This window comes from Odontesthes bonariensis, chromosome 23 (assembly GCF_027942865.1).
Source record: "Odontesthes bonariensis isolate fOdoBon6 chromosome 23, fOdoBon6.hap1, whole genome shotgun sequence".
In the NCBI taxonomy this organism is placed as follows: Eukaryota; Metazoa; Chordata; class Actinopteri; order Atheriniformes; family Atherinopsidae; genus Odontesthes; species Odontesthes bonariensis.
The window spans coordinates 3,006,430-3,023,925 of NC_134528.1; positions in this window are offsets into that span (position 1 = coordinate 3,006,430).

Below are 17,496 nucleotides of genomic sequence, written 5' to 3' on the forward strand. Positions count from 1 at the left end.
CAGCTATCTTACCTCACAGCTGTCTTACCCCACAGCTATCTTACTCCACAGCTATCTTACCCCACAGCTATCTCACCCCACAGCTATCTCACCCCACAGCTGTCTCACCTCACAGCTATCACCCCACAGCTGTCTTACCCCACAGCTATCTCACCCCACAGCTATCTTACCCCACAGCTATCTTAGCTCACAGCTGTCTCACCCCACAGCTATCTCACCCCACAGCTATCTCACCCCACAGCTATCTCACCTCACAGCTGTCTTACCCCACAGCTATCTCACCCCACAGCTATCTCACCCCACAGCTATCTTACCTCACAGCTGTCTCACCCCACAGCTATCTCACCCCACAGCTATCTCACCCCACAGCTATCTCACCTCACAGCTGTCTTACCCCACAGCCATCTTACCCCACAGCTATCTCACCCCACAGCTATCTCACCCCACAGCTATCTCACCCCACAGCTATCTCACCCCACAGCTATCTCACCCCACAGCTATCTTACCTCACAGCTATCTCACCCCACAGCTATCTCACCTCAAAGCTGTCTCACCCCACAGCTATCTTACTCCACGGCTATCTTACCCCACGGCTATCTCACCCCACAGCTATCTCACCCCACAGCTATCTCACCCCACAGCTATCTTACCCCACAGCTGTCTCACCCCACAGCTATCTTACCTCACAGCTGTCTCACCCCACAGCTATCTCACCTCACAGCTGTCTCACCCCACAGCTGTCTCACCCCACAGCTATCTCACCTCACAGCTGTCTCACCCCACAGCTATCTCACCCCACAGCTATCAGAGTGGCTGTGATCAGCCAAGCTGCATCTTCCTGCTTTGATAAACGAGTTTCATCGGGACGAGCGCAGTTAATGAGAGCAGCGCTCATCACTCGCTGTTCCGAAGAAAACTTTATCCAACTTACAGCATCTCACTGCATCTGCAGAGCAAACGGGAGCTGGCTCACCTGAAGGCTTTTCAGATTTATCTCCAGACAGTGTGGCGTGAAATCCTTTAGGCGAGCCAAAAAGAGTTTTTTAATTTAGCCGTACTATTTCATGCAGGATGCGCAGAGCCGTGGAAATGCAGCAACACCACCGCCTCTGATACGGTTACCTGAGGAAGGACGGGAAATTACACACTTCTCTGAATCGAATCTGAAATACTGAACATCACATGCATGTAAAGTGGGCACGAGGCTCTGCAGTGCAGTCTGGAGGCCAAAGGTCAAAGGTCAAAGGTCAAAGATAGAAAAATACGCCCTGATACGACTTTAGATGAATTAAAAATGTGCAAAAACATGTTCTTCGTACCAGTTATTTAGTCATTTGTGAACGATCGCTGCAGCTTTAGTGAGCTGCGTCTCGTTGGGACTGAAACAATCTCCAGAATATGTAATCATTAAAATAATCATTATTTATCAAAGAAAAATGGGAACTGGAAGCGAATATCATAATATCAGAAGAAGAGTGGGAGGACATAAACTAACTAATAGTCCAACATGGAGGGAATTCGATTGGAAAGTGAAAATGCGTTACTTTAACACATCGAAATACAGCAACACAACTGATTTATGTTGGAGAGAGTGTAGAGCAGTGGGCGACTCCACTCATATATTCTGGGATCGCCCAAAAATACAGGACTTTTGGAAGAATATTCAAAAGGAAATTAAACAGATTATGGGCATTAACCTCCATCTGGAAGCAGCACTTTACATTTTGGGTATAATTCCTGACGGTGTGACAGATAAGAGCTCTAAATATGTACTGAGAATCCTGCTGCTGATGGCAAAGAAGACTGTAACAGCTTCCTGGCTGAAACCACAGCCTCCGAGCATAATGCAATGGAGAGAAAATGTGTTTATCATGGAAAAAAATCACAGCAAGACTACAGCTGAAAACAGACATGTTTGATAAAGATGGTCATAGATAGATAGATAGATAGATAGATAGATAGATACTTTATTCATCCCAATTGGGAAAATTATTGTGTTGCAGCAGCGTACAGTATAAAAGATATGTAAACAATTAAAGGAAAAACAAGCAAATAGAATAGAATAAAAATAGAGAATAAACATCAGCTATAAACAAATCTACAGTATGATAATAATAATAGTAATAATAATAAACATCAGTAAACTAAATAAAAACAGATTTGTACATTTAACAATAAAGGTAAAAATAAATTTAACTGAGCAGACTGAACCAATAAGAAATATGGGGTATATGGATAATTTACATGATATTGTACTATGATGTGTGTATATATATATATATATATATATATATATATATATATATATAAATAAAAAGGAAAATATATATATATATACACTTGTTTTTCTTATTTTTTTTTATTAATTACAGGAGAGTAGGTTCTTTCTTTTTCTTTTTGTATGGTTGTTTTTCTCACCTGTAAATGACTCGTACTCTGTATGGTTGTTTTTCTCACCTGTAAAGTACTCATATTAACGCAGAATGCTCGTTAGGGCACATAGAGCGAAGAAGAAGATTGGATTAGCAGAAATATGACGTAAAGGTGCAAAACGGTGACTGAAATTTACAAAGATCTAGTCAGTGGAAGAAAAAAAAGAGAGAAAAAGGACTTTTAAAGAACTTTAAGAAAGTATAACTGCATATAATATACACCCCCTCTGTGTTTGTATGTATGTATTTGTCAAATAAAAAAATCAGTTATACAATAAAAAAAAAAATCATTATTGCTTAAATACTTTTGAATATTTCCACTCCACCCCCAGGCAGCCCAAATGTGTAAATTAACGGCCCATATTCTTCATGTTCATGCGCTGCATGTCTTCTGGTGTGTTTTTAACGGCTGCCGCAGAGGGAGGAGGAACAATAAAGTGCAGTGAAATCAGCACCTGGGTGTTTGTGGCCGGGCTTTATTGCTCCATAAAACGTGTACGAAAACATGAAGTCGGCCTCTCTGCGGTTTGCTGTTGCTTTCAGGCTCAGGCCCGTAGGCAGGGGGGGGTTCGGGGGGTTCAGACGAAGCCCCCCACAGTCCTGAGAAGTCCGGTCGCGGCAGGTGATGAGTTAACAATTACTGATACGCAAGGATTCCTTACCTTATGATGTACAATAGCCTACAGATTAAGGGTTGTTATAATATGTTTGAATGAAAACACCAATGAACACAGTGTTTCATCGATCAAAATGATTTTTTTTAAAATTATGATTACAATTAATTGAATTCCAATTGGCTTGAATTGGACTTTATTATCTAAGTGCCTTGAGATGACATTTGTTTTATTTGGCGCTATATAAATAAAAATGAATTTAATTGAATTTTGGAGAAACAGTAAATAATAAGCAGATAGACCACACATGTGAAAAAATTAATTCAACTTCTTCAGGGGGTAATTACGAACATTTGCACGGATTTATGGGAACAGCCACTCGACAGAATTTCAAAATTCAAGAATTCCACTCTGGAGGGCGGTTTCACTTTCTTGCGTTTTCATCCCACCCAAAACGCCGTTACCATCTAAACGATATAGTGCATCCGCAAAAAGGTTTTGCGTTTTTAACCCGTTTTTGTTTCCGTGTAAAGTGCCCCGAAGTAGCCTAGCAAGTTATTCTTAAGATGCTGCAAAGTGACTGTCATTGTGATGAGTTAAAGGGACACTATGTAATAAATTAAGTCATTTATTAGCTCAAATCAACATATTCGTTCATAAATTAGTCCTCATTGGTGTAAAATTATCTCTGTCAAAAATCTCACTTATCCTCCTGAGTGAAGAATGACTTGTCTGTATCTACATAGAGCAGGTAAGCTCTATGGAGGCTGCCATGTCCTTCCGCTCTATGAAAAACGACAAAGTGCCGAGAGGGACATAAAGCACTTCGAATCGCGTTTTCCCCAACGCCAGGCCTGTCCGCCGAATGGCTTATTACTGGCGCTAATGGTAAATAGATTTTATCTGGTAAATGATCCCACTAATAATGCATTGATTGTTACCAAACTTCTGCCGTAGTACACACAGGCTCTTAACTCACAAAACGAGGCATTAGAAAGTTTGTAAGTTTACCGGGAGTTTATTTAAAAGAACACTTTCCAGATAGCAACTACACACTGCTGCTAACGCTACCGCTGCTAATGCTACTGCTGCTAACGCTACCGCTGCGTCGACGTCACTTCCGGTAACTCCCGGAATATGACTAATTGCATTGTTTGCACACCAAAGGAGATGTTAACTTCTGTTATCTGACATGTTATCTGTCATCTGTATTTATAGTGTTGTTGTATGTGTGTTATGTAATCCTTTGTACTGTGTGTCTTGATGTATTTTTGTTTGTATAGACCATGAGTCTGAAGCTATAGCTTCTTGAATCTTGACACATACCGCCTGCCGTAGTTCAAGAAGTTGCAACGCACATTTGAAAATGCGAGGCGCTAGAGAGCAAATTTATTCGACTTTGCAAAATAAAATTGCACCTCGAGATGGGGGAAGAAATTACATAGTGTCCCTTTAAACATGAAAATAGCTTAGTGGGTAGGCCTGTGAGAGCCCAAAGAACTGACGGTGCAGGCCCGTAGGCAGGGGGTGTTCTACAAAGTCTAAAAAGATGCATGTGGAGGCATTACAAAAATGTATATATTGAATTCGTATTCTTCATCGAAAATGTATACATTCCTTGAATACAATACTGCCTGAAACAGTTATCTACAGTCTCCGTTTCTTACTTTGAAATCCTCTCAAAAACGCAGGAAATGCCATTTCAGAGGGTTGAATTTTCAAAATGTTCCCGGGGGGGCATACTCCCGGACCCCCCTAGAACAAAGTCCCAAAATTATACAAAAAGAACCCCACCAAGCAAAATCCTGGCTACAGGCCTGAGGCTCCCGGCGAAGGAGATGAGGCACAACGTGAGACCTAAAGCAGGGTGGAGAGCTGGGAGTCATGCAGGCGCTTTGAATAAACCCCGTCCTCCCTCGTCCTGCACACTCACCGTGGACCCGACCCGGCGGCCGCTACAGACGCCGCTGCCGTCCTGAGGTGTTGCCTGACATTTGTTTTGACGGGGGGGGGGACGCTTTGGCATTTACCCCAGGAGCATTCAGACGGCGACGCCAGCCGACGGCTCCGTGGGAGCTTATCGTGATGCCAACGACCTTGAGAAGTAATTTGGCGGATCAATATTTGCTGAGAAAAGAGAAGTGAAGCAGGTGGATGAGGAAGGGAAGGGAAGGGAAGGGAAGGGGGGGAGAGAAAGCATGCATGAATGTGCTTTGACAAACAGACGAGCAGGAAAATGTGCATTTACCAGTGGAGCAAAGACAGGTGGAGGGTGGAGGATTCCTCAGAGAAATCCTCCTCCAACAGGTCGTCTAAACCAATCCGAGGCAAAAAGAACACCTGCCAATATAAGATTCCACTTTTCGTATTACAACGAGGACAAATGGCAGCTTAACACCTCTGTGACCAAACTGTGGTGGGGCATAGATCACGGTGAGAGTGTGAGGACGTTTGGACCAATGTCCTCAATAAAGAGATGTGGAAGCGCCTGGATTCCAGGAAAAAGTCAGACCTCACAATCCCTTGGCCATATTTTTGCCTCCCTTCATATCAATGCGTACAGCCACCTAGCGATAGCCGCACCAGTTACGGTGTTTGCTGCTCGGTCTGCACAGCAGGCAGTGATACGAAGGGAGAGAGAAAATAGGGCCAAGCGATTGTCAGGTCTGACTTTTTCCTGGAGAACCATTTTGTGATGCAAATGTATTACTCTGTTGAACGCAATTTTTTTTGAGAAGCAAAACACTTTATTTTTTAAACCCCAGCCAACTAGCCGGACTACCTTCATCAACACCAAAACGAGGCTGGAACTCTGCTCACAGGACGCAGCAGGGGGTAAGAAGATGTTCAGAAATGATGTTGCTGATATGGGATGTCATACAGCTTCATGTCAAAAGAGGCGAACTATCCCTTTAACCCAGTAAATAAGTTCTTCCTCAGGGAGGGAACCGAGAATCCAAAAGTTACCAGAAGCGTCGGCTGTCCTCAGTGAAGAATCATAAATATCATGTCTGCATGTCTGCGTTCTACAGCTGGTTCGTAGCTGCTGACGAACGGCTGCCGATCCAATTAACAGGGAAGTAAAATGTACTAAAACAGCACAATTATGCACCCTGCAGACCCCAGATATGAACTTATGCACTGCTACATGGTTCAAATGTTTTACTCCTTCTTCACTCTCTGATCACCTGTTTAATACATCATTACTTAAAGACCCTTTTATTAAAAGGGTTATTAATTAAAGGGTCTTTAATATTATTCATTTCTTTAAAAAAGAATAGACTAGATATTCAAATATCAGCAGGTGTTCTTTGAGAAGCAGGAAAAGCAGTGATGTGATGCAAAATAGTCTATTTTCATCACATAAGAAAAAGAAAGAAATTCTTTTATGAGTCAAAATAATGACTCGAATACCACAAACGTAACAAAAAAAGTTATTTATGTGTGTACACATTGTTTAGAGGATCCTCTGTGTTTTTCTTTTCTGCTGTAATGGTTCTCCACCATGATTAAAGCAAAGCTTAAAGTTCTGAATCAATTCCTTTCTTTCTTTCAGCAACATTACAAGAAATTATCCTCTTTTCACAGACCGCGGCTGTAAACTGTCCACTTGTTCATTCTATTGTCTGTTATGTAATCAGTTAGCCAGTTTGTAGTGCACTTAAAACTCATGTATCACACTAAAAGTAGTGAGCAGAAGCTAAACATCACTCTGGAGCCAGCAGCTAGAAGCTAATAGAGCATGCTAATACTAGCTAATGCTAGCTAACGCCAGATGATGCTAGATAATGCTAGATGATGCTAGATAATGCTAGCAAACGCTAGATGATGCTAGATAATGCTAGCTAACGCTAGATAATGCTAGATGATGCTAGATGATGCTAGCTAACGCTAGATAATGCTAGATGATGCTAGATAATGCTAGATAATGCTAGATGATGCTAGATGATGCTAGCTAACGCTAGATGATGCTAGATGATGCTAGATAATGCTAGCTAACGCTAGATGATGCTAGATGATGCTAGATAATGCTAGCTAACGCTAGATAATGCTAGATAATGCTAGATGATGCTAGCTAACGCTAGATAATGCTAGATGATGCTAGATAATGCTAGTAAACGCTAGATAATGCTAGATAATGCTATATAATGCTAGCTAATGCTAGATAATGCTAGATGATGCTAGCTAACGCTAGATAATGCTAGATGATACTAGATAATGCTAGTAAACGCTAGATAATGCTAGATGATGCTAGATAATGCTAGCTAACGCTAGATAATGCTAGATGATGCTAGATAATGCTAGTAAACGCTAGATAATGCTAGATAATGCTATATAATGCTAGCTAATGCTAGATAATGCTAGATGATGCTAGCTAACGCTAGATAATGCTAGATGATACTAGATAATGCTAGTAAACGCTAGATAATGCTAGATGATGCTAGATGAATGTTAGATGATGCTAGATGATGCTAGCAAATGCTAGATAATGCTAGATAATGCTAGCTAACTCTAGATAATGCTAGATGATGCTAGCTACCATAAGCTGCAGCTAACTCTCAGAAGGCCCAACTACTTATTAATATTCGGCAGATGCTTTTGTGATGTGGCGGGTGTCATTTCATGCTTGAGAACAGGATTTGAAAAATCATTACAAAACAATCTAAGATTGAAGCCAGGGATGTTCAATCTAAACAGTAATGTTCGGGCTAAACTCTAATGTAGCATGCTAGTGAAATATTTGCATGCAAACTACAACAAAGTGTCCATGGTTCTAAAAACTCGCATTTACCTACAGTTGTTCTGTTCCGAATACGGAATAAGGAATAAGGCTACCGCTGCCATCAAGACTGAGCAGCACAGCAATACAAATAGAACATGTACATATAAATATTTTGCAATATTTCTCCTTCTAATCTCATTTCCACATTTTGTAAATATAACTTATCCTCTAATATTTTACCATTTTTTATCTAAATGCTGCCAACTGCCTCCTTGTATTCTTAGTGTCTTCAGTTTTATTATTCAAATAGCTATTTCTTTCAGAACTTGGTATAACAACAAAGATAATTCTGATGTAATCCTGCCTCATAGAAGCGCTTTCTCTGATCAAATGTATCTGTAAAATGGACGAGGTCGAGATATAACCAAAGTTATACGATCCACAGATATCAACCTTATCAAAACAGCCAAAACATGAAGAGATGAGGCCAGATTAATAAGAGTAAACATCAGTGTGGCTTTTCCCAGATAGAAAATTCTGATATTGAACAAAAGTCTTCAGAGTTCTTGTTTTCTCTCCAAGTGGTAATTAATCTGAAGTAGCTAAAAAGAGGGTGAATGGTATTTCAGACACTTGCCATCTCCATTTCGACCGCTTGATGTGAGTAATTGTTGCTGCTCCTTTAAACTCATGACGTATGCTTTCCGGACCTGAAGCTACCTGCCGAAACTAAACCTGCAACCTGTCAGCAGCGATATTTGAAATCCGGAGACTGAGTAAAGAAGACGAGAAATGAGGAAACCTGAGGAGACAGAGGCTGTTAAATCTGAGTCCTCGGGGGGAGGTGGAGAGGAAGAGTTTCTGTCTGATTAATGTGCTGCTTAAAGGCAAGTGGATGAGAGCAGCAAAAGAAGAAGACAACCTGAGAGGAGGACGTGCACTATTACCTGCTGGAGTGTATTTCACATCCTCACAGGGTACATTTTCCCCGCTTTGATCCAATTTTCTGGTTCGATCCTCTCCCGCAGGATTTAATACAAGTGTGGATGCTGACAGAGGTAGATCAAATTAAAGAGGACACATGCTCATTAATATACTGTCATGACGTATAAGAGCTTCAAACCATGAGGTGATTGGATGTCGAAACGCTCTCAAAGGCTCATCAAACTTATCTCAGACTGTAGATGGGTTCAGAGGTCAGTGGTTGCTCCACTCCTCTCAGATCAAAGTCCAACCATAAAGCGACATCCAGGGCTGGAAAATGTGTGAAAAAGTCTGCATGTGGACTGCCAGAGTGGGGTGTGTAAGCGAGGTCGAAGTAACGTTAAACGTGCCCAAAACGTGACAATCCAGCGAATAGCACAAGAAATGGTGTCATTTCAACATTTTTCTATATGTGGAAAATGTAGCTGACAATTTTAAGACCTAGAAATTGAGAGATGACAACGAATTACCTGGCTGTTGTTACAGAGCAAGTATCATGTGACACGAACGCGTGTAAAATGCACTTTTAAACTCCAAACCATGTACATAAATACTGATTCTAAAGGTCTGCGCTTAGGGGGGGGCGAAGGCGAGCGAGAGCTGCCCCAGGACGACTGTCATCTCAACACTCCAGATAATGATTCACAACAACATGTGATCACTGGCATGATGAAAGCTGCAGAAGGACAACAAGCCAAAGAAACATCATGTTGGCGTAACAGGTTTTGTTGTGCAACACAATGGCATTTGTGGTGATATTAAAATACTTTACAAATCACAAGAATCTGGGCTTTCCAGTGGAATATCATATATTCACAAACCTACGGCAGCCATGCAGCCATGCACATACCTACAAGCAGCCATGCACATACCTACGGCAGCCATGCAGCCATGCACATACCTACGGCAGCCATGCAGCCATGCACATACCTACGGCAGCCATGCAGCCATGCACATACCTACGGCAGCCATGCAGCCATGCACATACCTACGGCAGCCATGCACATACCTACAGCAGCCATGCACATACCTACAGCAGCCATGCACACACCTACGGCAGCCATGCACATACCTACAGCAGCCATGCACATACCTACAGCAGCCATGCACATACCTACAGCGGCCATGCACATACCTATAGGAGCCCTGCACATACCTACGGCAGTCATGCACATACCTACGGCAGTCATGCACATACCTACGGCAGCCATGCACATACCTACGGCAGTCATGCACATACCTACGGCAGCCATGCACACACCTACGGCAGCCATGCACACACCTACGGCAGCCATGCACATACCTACGGCAGCCATGCACATACCTACAGCAGCCATGCACATACCTACGGCAGCCATGCACATACCTACGGCAGCCATGCACATACCTACGGCAGCCATGCACATACCTACGGCAGCCATGCACATACCTACAGCAGCCATGCACATACCTACGGCAGCCATGCACATACCTACGGCAGCCATGCACATACCTACGGCAGCCATGCACATACCTACGGCAGCCATGCACATACCTACAAGCGGCCATGCACATACCTACGGCAGCCATGCACATACCTACGGCAGCCATGCACATACCTACGGCAGCCATGCACATACCTACAAGCAGCCATGCACATACCTACGGCAGCCATGCAGCCATGCACATACCTACAAGCAGCCATGCACATACCTACGGCAGCCATGCAGCCATGCACATACCTACGGCAGCCATGCAGTCATGCACATACCTACGGCAGCCATGCAGCCATGCACATACCTACGGCAGCCATGAAGCCATGCACATACCTACGGCAGCCATGCAGCCATGCACATACCTACAAGCAGCCATGCACATACCTACGGCAGCCATGCAGCCATGCACATACCTACAAGCAGCCATGCACATACCTACGGCAGCCATGCAGCCATGCACATACCTACGGCAGCCATGCAGCCATGCACATACCTACGGCAGCCATGCAGCCATGCACATACCTACAAGCAGCCATGCACATACCTACGGCAGCCATGCAGCCATGCACATACCTACGGCAGCCATGCAGCCATGCACATACCTACGGCAGTCATGCAAATACCTACAGCAGCCATGCAGCCATGCACATACCTACAGCAGCCATGCACATACCTACGGCAGCCATGCAGCCATGCACATACCTACAGCAGCCATGCACATACCTACGGCAGCCATGCAGCCATGCACATACCTACGGCAGCCATGCACATACCTACGGCAGCCATGCACATACCTACGGCAGCCATGCACATACCTACGGCAGCCATGCAGCCATGCACATACCTACGGCAGTCATGCACATACCTACGGCAGCCATGCAGCCATGCACATACCTACGGCAGCCATGCAGCCATGCACATACCTACGGCAGCCATGCACATACCTACGGCAGTCATGCACATACCTACGGCAGCCATGCAGCCATGCACATACCTACGGCAGCCATGCACATACCTACGGCAGCCATGCACATACCTACAGCAGCCATGCAGCCATGCACATACCTACGGCAGCCATGCACATACCTACGGCAGCCATGCACATACCTACGGCAGCCATGCAGCCATGCACATACCTACGGCAGTCATGCACATACCTACGGCAGCCATGCAGCCATGCACATACCTACGGCAGCCATGCACATACCTACGGCAGTCATGCACATACCTACGGCAGCCATGCACATACCTACGGCAGTCATGCACATACCTACGGCAGCCATGCAGCCATGCACATACCTACGGCAGCCATGCACATACCTACGGCAGTCATGCACATACCTACGGCAGCCATGCAGCCATGCACATACCTACGGCAGCCATGCAGCCATGCACATACCTACGGCAGCCATGCAGCCATGCACATACCTACGGCAGCCATGCACATACCTACGGCAGCCATGCAGCCATGCACATACCTACGGCAGCCATGCACATACCTACGGCAGTCATGCACATACCTACGGCAGCCATGCAGCCATGCACATACCTACGGCAGCCATGCACATACCTACGGCAGCCATGCAGCCATGCACATACCTACGGCAGCCATGCACATACCTACGGCAGTCATGCACATACCTACGGCAGCCATGCAGCCATGCACATACCTACGGCAGCCATGCACATACCTACGGCAGCCATGCACATACCTACGGCAGTCATGCACATACCTACGGCAGCCATGCAGCCATGCACATACCTACGGCAGCCATGCACATACCTACGGCAGCCATGCACATACCTACGGCAGTCATGCACATACCTACGGCAGCCATGCACATACCTACGGCAGTCATGCACATACCTACGGCAGCCATGCATATACCTACGGCAGCCATGCAGCCATGCACATACCTACGGCAGCCATGCACATACCTACGGCAGCCATGCAGCCATGCACATACCTACGGCAGCCATGCAGCCATGCACATACCTACGGCAGCCATGCAGCCATGCACATACCTACGGCAGCCATGCAGCCATGCACACACCTACGGCAGCCATGCAGCCATGCACATTCCTACGGCAGCCATGCACATACCTACGGCAGCCATGCACATACCTACGGCAGCCATGCACATACCTACGGCAGCCATGCACATACCTACGGCAGCCATGGACATACCTACGGCAGCCATGCACATTCAACATGACCAGCAAACCCCAAAGATTCAGTTTACAGACGAGACAAAGAAGGCATAAAAGTGGAGAAACTCAAACAGGAACGTTTGTGGTGTTTGTGGGGTCCGAACTTGCTGTTTCATGCTGATCTTCGTCTGTCAGCTTCAGTGTCACATCTTCAGATTTGGCTGCTTCTCTCTCCGTCACATCTCCTCACCTCACTGGAAACCTGATCACCTCTCCACTCCCTCCAAATCTCACTTCCGCTTTCTCATTTTACTCTGAGTGGCAAATCGACCCGACAGTATTGCCTCCTCTGTGTCCCTCCTGTTCCTTACGCCCTGTCCAGCTCCATCCATCACTTTCTTCCTCTCCTGTTGTCTGAAAGCAGTGACCTTCTTTCGGTGAGTCATCTCCACCCTGTCGGCTCCTCCATGTTCCTCTGCTGCTCCTGCGTTGGCCCAGTTTACCTCTCCTCAGTCACTTCTTATCCCACTCAGTGGTCTAACCTCACACTGTCACCTATTCGCCCTGCTCCATTTGTCTCATCGCCTGACGATCGTCTTTCTCTTCAGCAGCGATGACCCTTCCTTCAGGGGCATGTTTTCCCCTCCACACTTCTCTAATATTCATTGTTTTGAACCGTCGTGCCCTGTACTGAGTGCTGAGAAACATCTGAGGACTTCATATCATTTTTCCTTTTTATACCTCTCAGATGACCCGTCAGATCCAAATCACCATCTATAATAACCCAAAAGGACACTTAACCTAAACGTCAGCTCACACACTGCAAAAAGTGAAATCTAAGTAAAAAAGAAATATCTTAGATCAAAGGGATATATGCTTATTTTTTGTCCAATAAGATAGTTCTTCTTAGTAAGCAGTTTTTATGTTAGACTGTTTCACTTGTTTGAAGTGTTTCTGTCCTTAATTATCTAAATAAGATATTACAGCTTGTTACTGAGATTTTAGGACCTGTTTTGAGTAAGTACATGCTTGAAGCTAGAATATCAACAGTTTCAAAGCTGGTTTCAAGAAATATAAGGCCTGGAGCATACCACTATGTCAAGATAATGGCTCTAGCATTTACTTAATTAGGGACCGAGCAGTGAAACTGCAAGGACCCTATTGTATCTGGAAGGATTATTATTATTCCGTACTTTCTTTCTTCTTATTCTTTGCAAAAGGTGCTCGAAAACTCATGAAATTTTGCAAGCGCCACGTGCCAGTCGACGACATGAAAGAATCTAAACTTTATATTTTTGGGAGTCGCTCATTTGCTCTGTAGCGCCCCCTACGATACTTAAAAATGGTCCCCGCAATAGGATTAGTTTCCCGTGGGACGACGAAATTCGGTACACTCATTCATCATGCCCAGACGCACAAAAAAGTCTCATGCCTCCATGGTTCCACGTCCACAGGAAGGCGGCCATTTTGGATGGAAGGTGCGTTTTCGGGCCATTTTTGACCGATTCCACGCCTTTCATATGATCGAACTTGTCCTACAGATTTAATGCTACAGACTTCAAACTTGGCCAGGTTACTCTTAAGACGGGGGGAAAAATTCGTTGGGCAACTTTTTCAAAACTTAAAGGGCGTGGCCTGGCAATGCCTCAATGTTCGATTACTGGATAAGTGCTGCACACGGCTTGCTTAAATAGACCCCACGATCGATCATAGATTCACTGATTCACCATGGCAACAAGGACGGCTTATTTCTCCCCAGCGGAGCAAGAACTATTAATGGAAGCATATGAAGAGGTGAAGGAGAAAATAAAACAAAGGAAATACTGCCACAGTTAAAAAACAAAGGGAGCAAGCGTGGAAAACCATTGCTGACCGCCTGAATGCATAAGTAGTGCACAAATACACACTCACCACTCCACTGAAACATCACGATTAGGCTACAATCCAAATAAAATGTTAATTAACATATCTGTAGCCTACTTTGATTATGAATAAGTTGAAATTGACTGCATGTGAGTGAAACTATCTAAATGTAACTCCATGCTCCTCCACTGTTTCATTGTGAGTAGATTTAACATGACTGGGCCAAAACGGACATGGCAGCAAGTCAAAGTAAAATATAAGAACATCCTGCAGAATGGGTAGTCCCCTGACAAATACTTAACAAGTGTACTTTTTATTAAGAATGTGCCTGCCCACACATTGCCTGTACTGTGCATTAATTGGTTTAACATCTTATCATTTCAGATGGTCTGCAATGCTGACTATTTGATCAGTAATGTTGTGGCAAAGTGGCCCGGCTCGGTCCACGACTCCCGAGTGTTTCGGAACTCGGAGATCTAATGGCGCCTATCACAAGGTGAGCCACAGAACCTCTATTGATAACCACTTTTAACATCATGGCTGTGTTAAGAATGTCACTACTTATGAGGTTGTGATGGTAACATTTTGTATTCACAGGTGAATTCCTGGGTGTATTGCTGGGTGACAGAGGGTATGCCTGCCAGCCTTTTCTGCTCACTCCATTTGCAGACCCTCTGGAGGCACAACTGGCATACAACCATGCCTATGCCAGAACAAGGCATAGAAATGACATTTGGCCTACTGAAGGCACGCTTTCAGTGTCTGAACCACCTGAGAGTCAGCCCAGACAGAGCATGTGATATCATTGTGGCCTGCCTGAGAAAGGAGAGGGCCCCCAGAGTGCCAGCTCTTATAGACTGGGACAATCCTGCCATCTTCCCGGATGACGACTGTGGTCAGCTGGTCAGAGACAATATGTGTTAAATTATTTTAATTAATATGCATGTTGATTTAAGTTGGGCCTGCAATGGCAGAGGAATCTTTGTTAGGTTTTTGTGCTGTATAGGCAAGGCAATTTTATTTGTATAGCCCATTTTTACAAACAGTTTGTCTCAAACTGCATGCTTTGATTCTGTGCTTTTTGTCTTGTAGAGCACTGTGTGACTTCAGTTTTGAAAGGAGCTGATGGTTTACTTGCTTTGATTCATCTTTGTTCAATAAAGGAATATCATGGTACTCTCTAATGTGTATTTATATTTCTATGGTGATGTACTTTATGTGTAGTCTGTGGGAAACTAAATTATCTAATGATTGCAAGTTCATCTAAAATCATCAGTTATCTAAAATGATTGCAATTAATGATCACAAATGTTTCAATAATGATAGTGGGTATAGTTAAATGTTTTAACAATATGTTCTAGGCAGTGGAATAAATATTGGTTTCTATTTGTGGTGACTGCTGACTGAGATAAGTATTAAATAGATCCTGGAACTTAGCCTGGTCTGGAGCAGGCTAGTTTCACAGAATAAATCTCCATGGTAACTTACGTCTGAACATATCCCACTTTTGTGCAACTGGACCACGGATAAGTTGAGCCAGGATAGCCAACATATCCCAGCTTAATTCCTTATCTTAGTTTTGTGCAACAGGCCCACGGTCTTCCCTCAGCTTCAGACTGTTTATATTTTGGTTGCATATTTTCGTATTTTCATGCCTTTCAGTTAAAGTTATGTGAAAAAGTCCTGATCAGCTTTAATTCATCTTCCTTACAAGCAGCCAGACTCTCCTGTAACCTTTAAAGTGTCCTGATCAGCAGCTCTGCAGCTTCCTGAAGCTCTTTCAGAGTTTTTCTTTGGACATTTTCTGCTTCTTCCCTCATCTTCAGTCCAGTCCGTGTACCTGAGCATCTTCAGAGGAATGTGTTTTTTCTGACCTCTGAACCATTCAGGCAGGAAAAAGGCTCCTAACTCAAGGGATGAACCAATGTTGTGTCCACACAGAACAGACAACTTAGCAAAGAAGCCATTTTAAACTGGATCTTTAGGCACTTTGTTCCCAGCACAGAGACACATCATTTGTTCCCATTTCTTTAGCTGCATGTGTGAAAAACAGCAAAGATAACACAGTCTGACAGACAGAAAACAGGATTTCTGCAGCAACAAGGTGATTCCCAAAGAGCTGTTAGCTGTTAGGCCATAAGTCCATTTTTGGCTCGTGAAGTGCTTTTAAATCGATTTTCCCATTGATTAAGACAAGTCCGTTGAAGACAGTTATGTAATTTTTATCAAGGTCCTGTTTAAAATACAGCTTTTATGGTATTTTCAAAATGCCCTCATTAAGTGCTGTTAAATGCATTTTCCCGTTGCATTGTGGGTATTTTCAAACTTCCCCTCACTATCAGTTTAAAGCAGAAAAGCAGATCAGATTTATAACATGAAGCTGTTATAACAGGGCAGCCATCTTGGCTCTGCCCTCATAAGCAGTCTTAGAACAGAGCAGGCTAACAAGGCGTTGCCCCGGTAACAGGAGCAGGTGCGGCTCGTCTGTGTCTCTGACATCTATGGCTTCTTAAAAATCGCACTATAATATTGTCTTCACTCGACTGTCTCGAACAAACGGTCGCTGTTCGAAAAGTAAAAGTCATATCCAAATAATTCTTGAACCGTCAGCGCCCCAAGAGACGGCAGAAGCCAGCAGTGTAATTTTCATTCGGCTACTATGTGTGGCTCGTTTTTTATGGCAGTTTTAAAATCATTTTTCACCTGAATTTCATGATTGTAGGCGTTTTTAATGGGCGGAATGTCAGCTGGAGGGCCGACTCTCTGCGCTCAGAGGCGATTTGTCAGAAATCTGTGAGGCAGAGCTCAACGAGTGTGACTTTGTGTGAAAGAGGACAAAATTACCTACATTTTGAAGTAAAATCTGTCCAGATCGGGCAGATATTTTGGACATGAGAGACATTTGTTTGAGGAATTGGTGCAGTATTGAATTCAGAGTGAGAAACAGAGTGGGAGAGACACCTCGGCCGAGATGTAGTCTTCCTAAAACGTAAACTGCTGTTGTGTCAAAGCTGTATAATGTATCAACAAACCCTTTAGTTCAGTTAAAGCTGAGAGTCTCCTGTCACATATAAACTTTGTATGAGGTCTGTGTGATGCTGTATGGCTGAGTTATAAGGCCTCTATAATAGGTAGTTTTTGGCAGTTTGCGCAAAACTGCCCTATTTTTTCATTTTCAATGCATTTTCCCATCCACAATTTTCCCACTTTTTCCCATTTTGCCGGAATTCCTTTCGACTAATGAGAGCCAAACG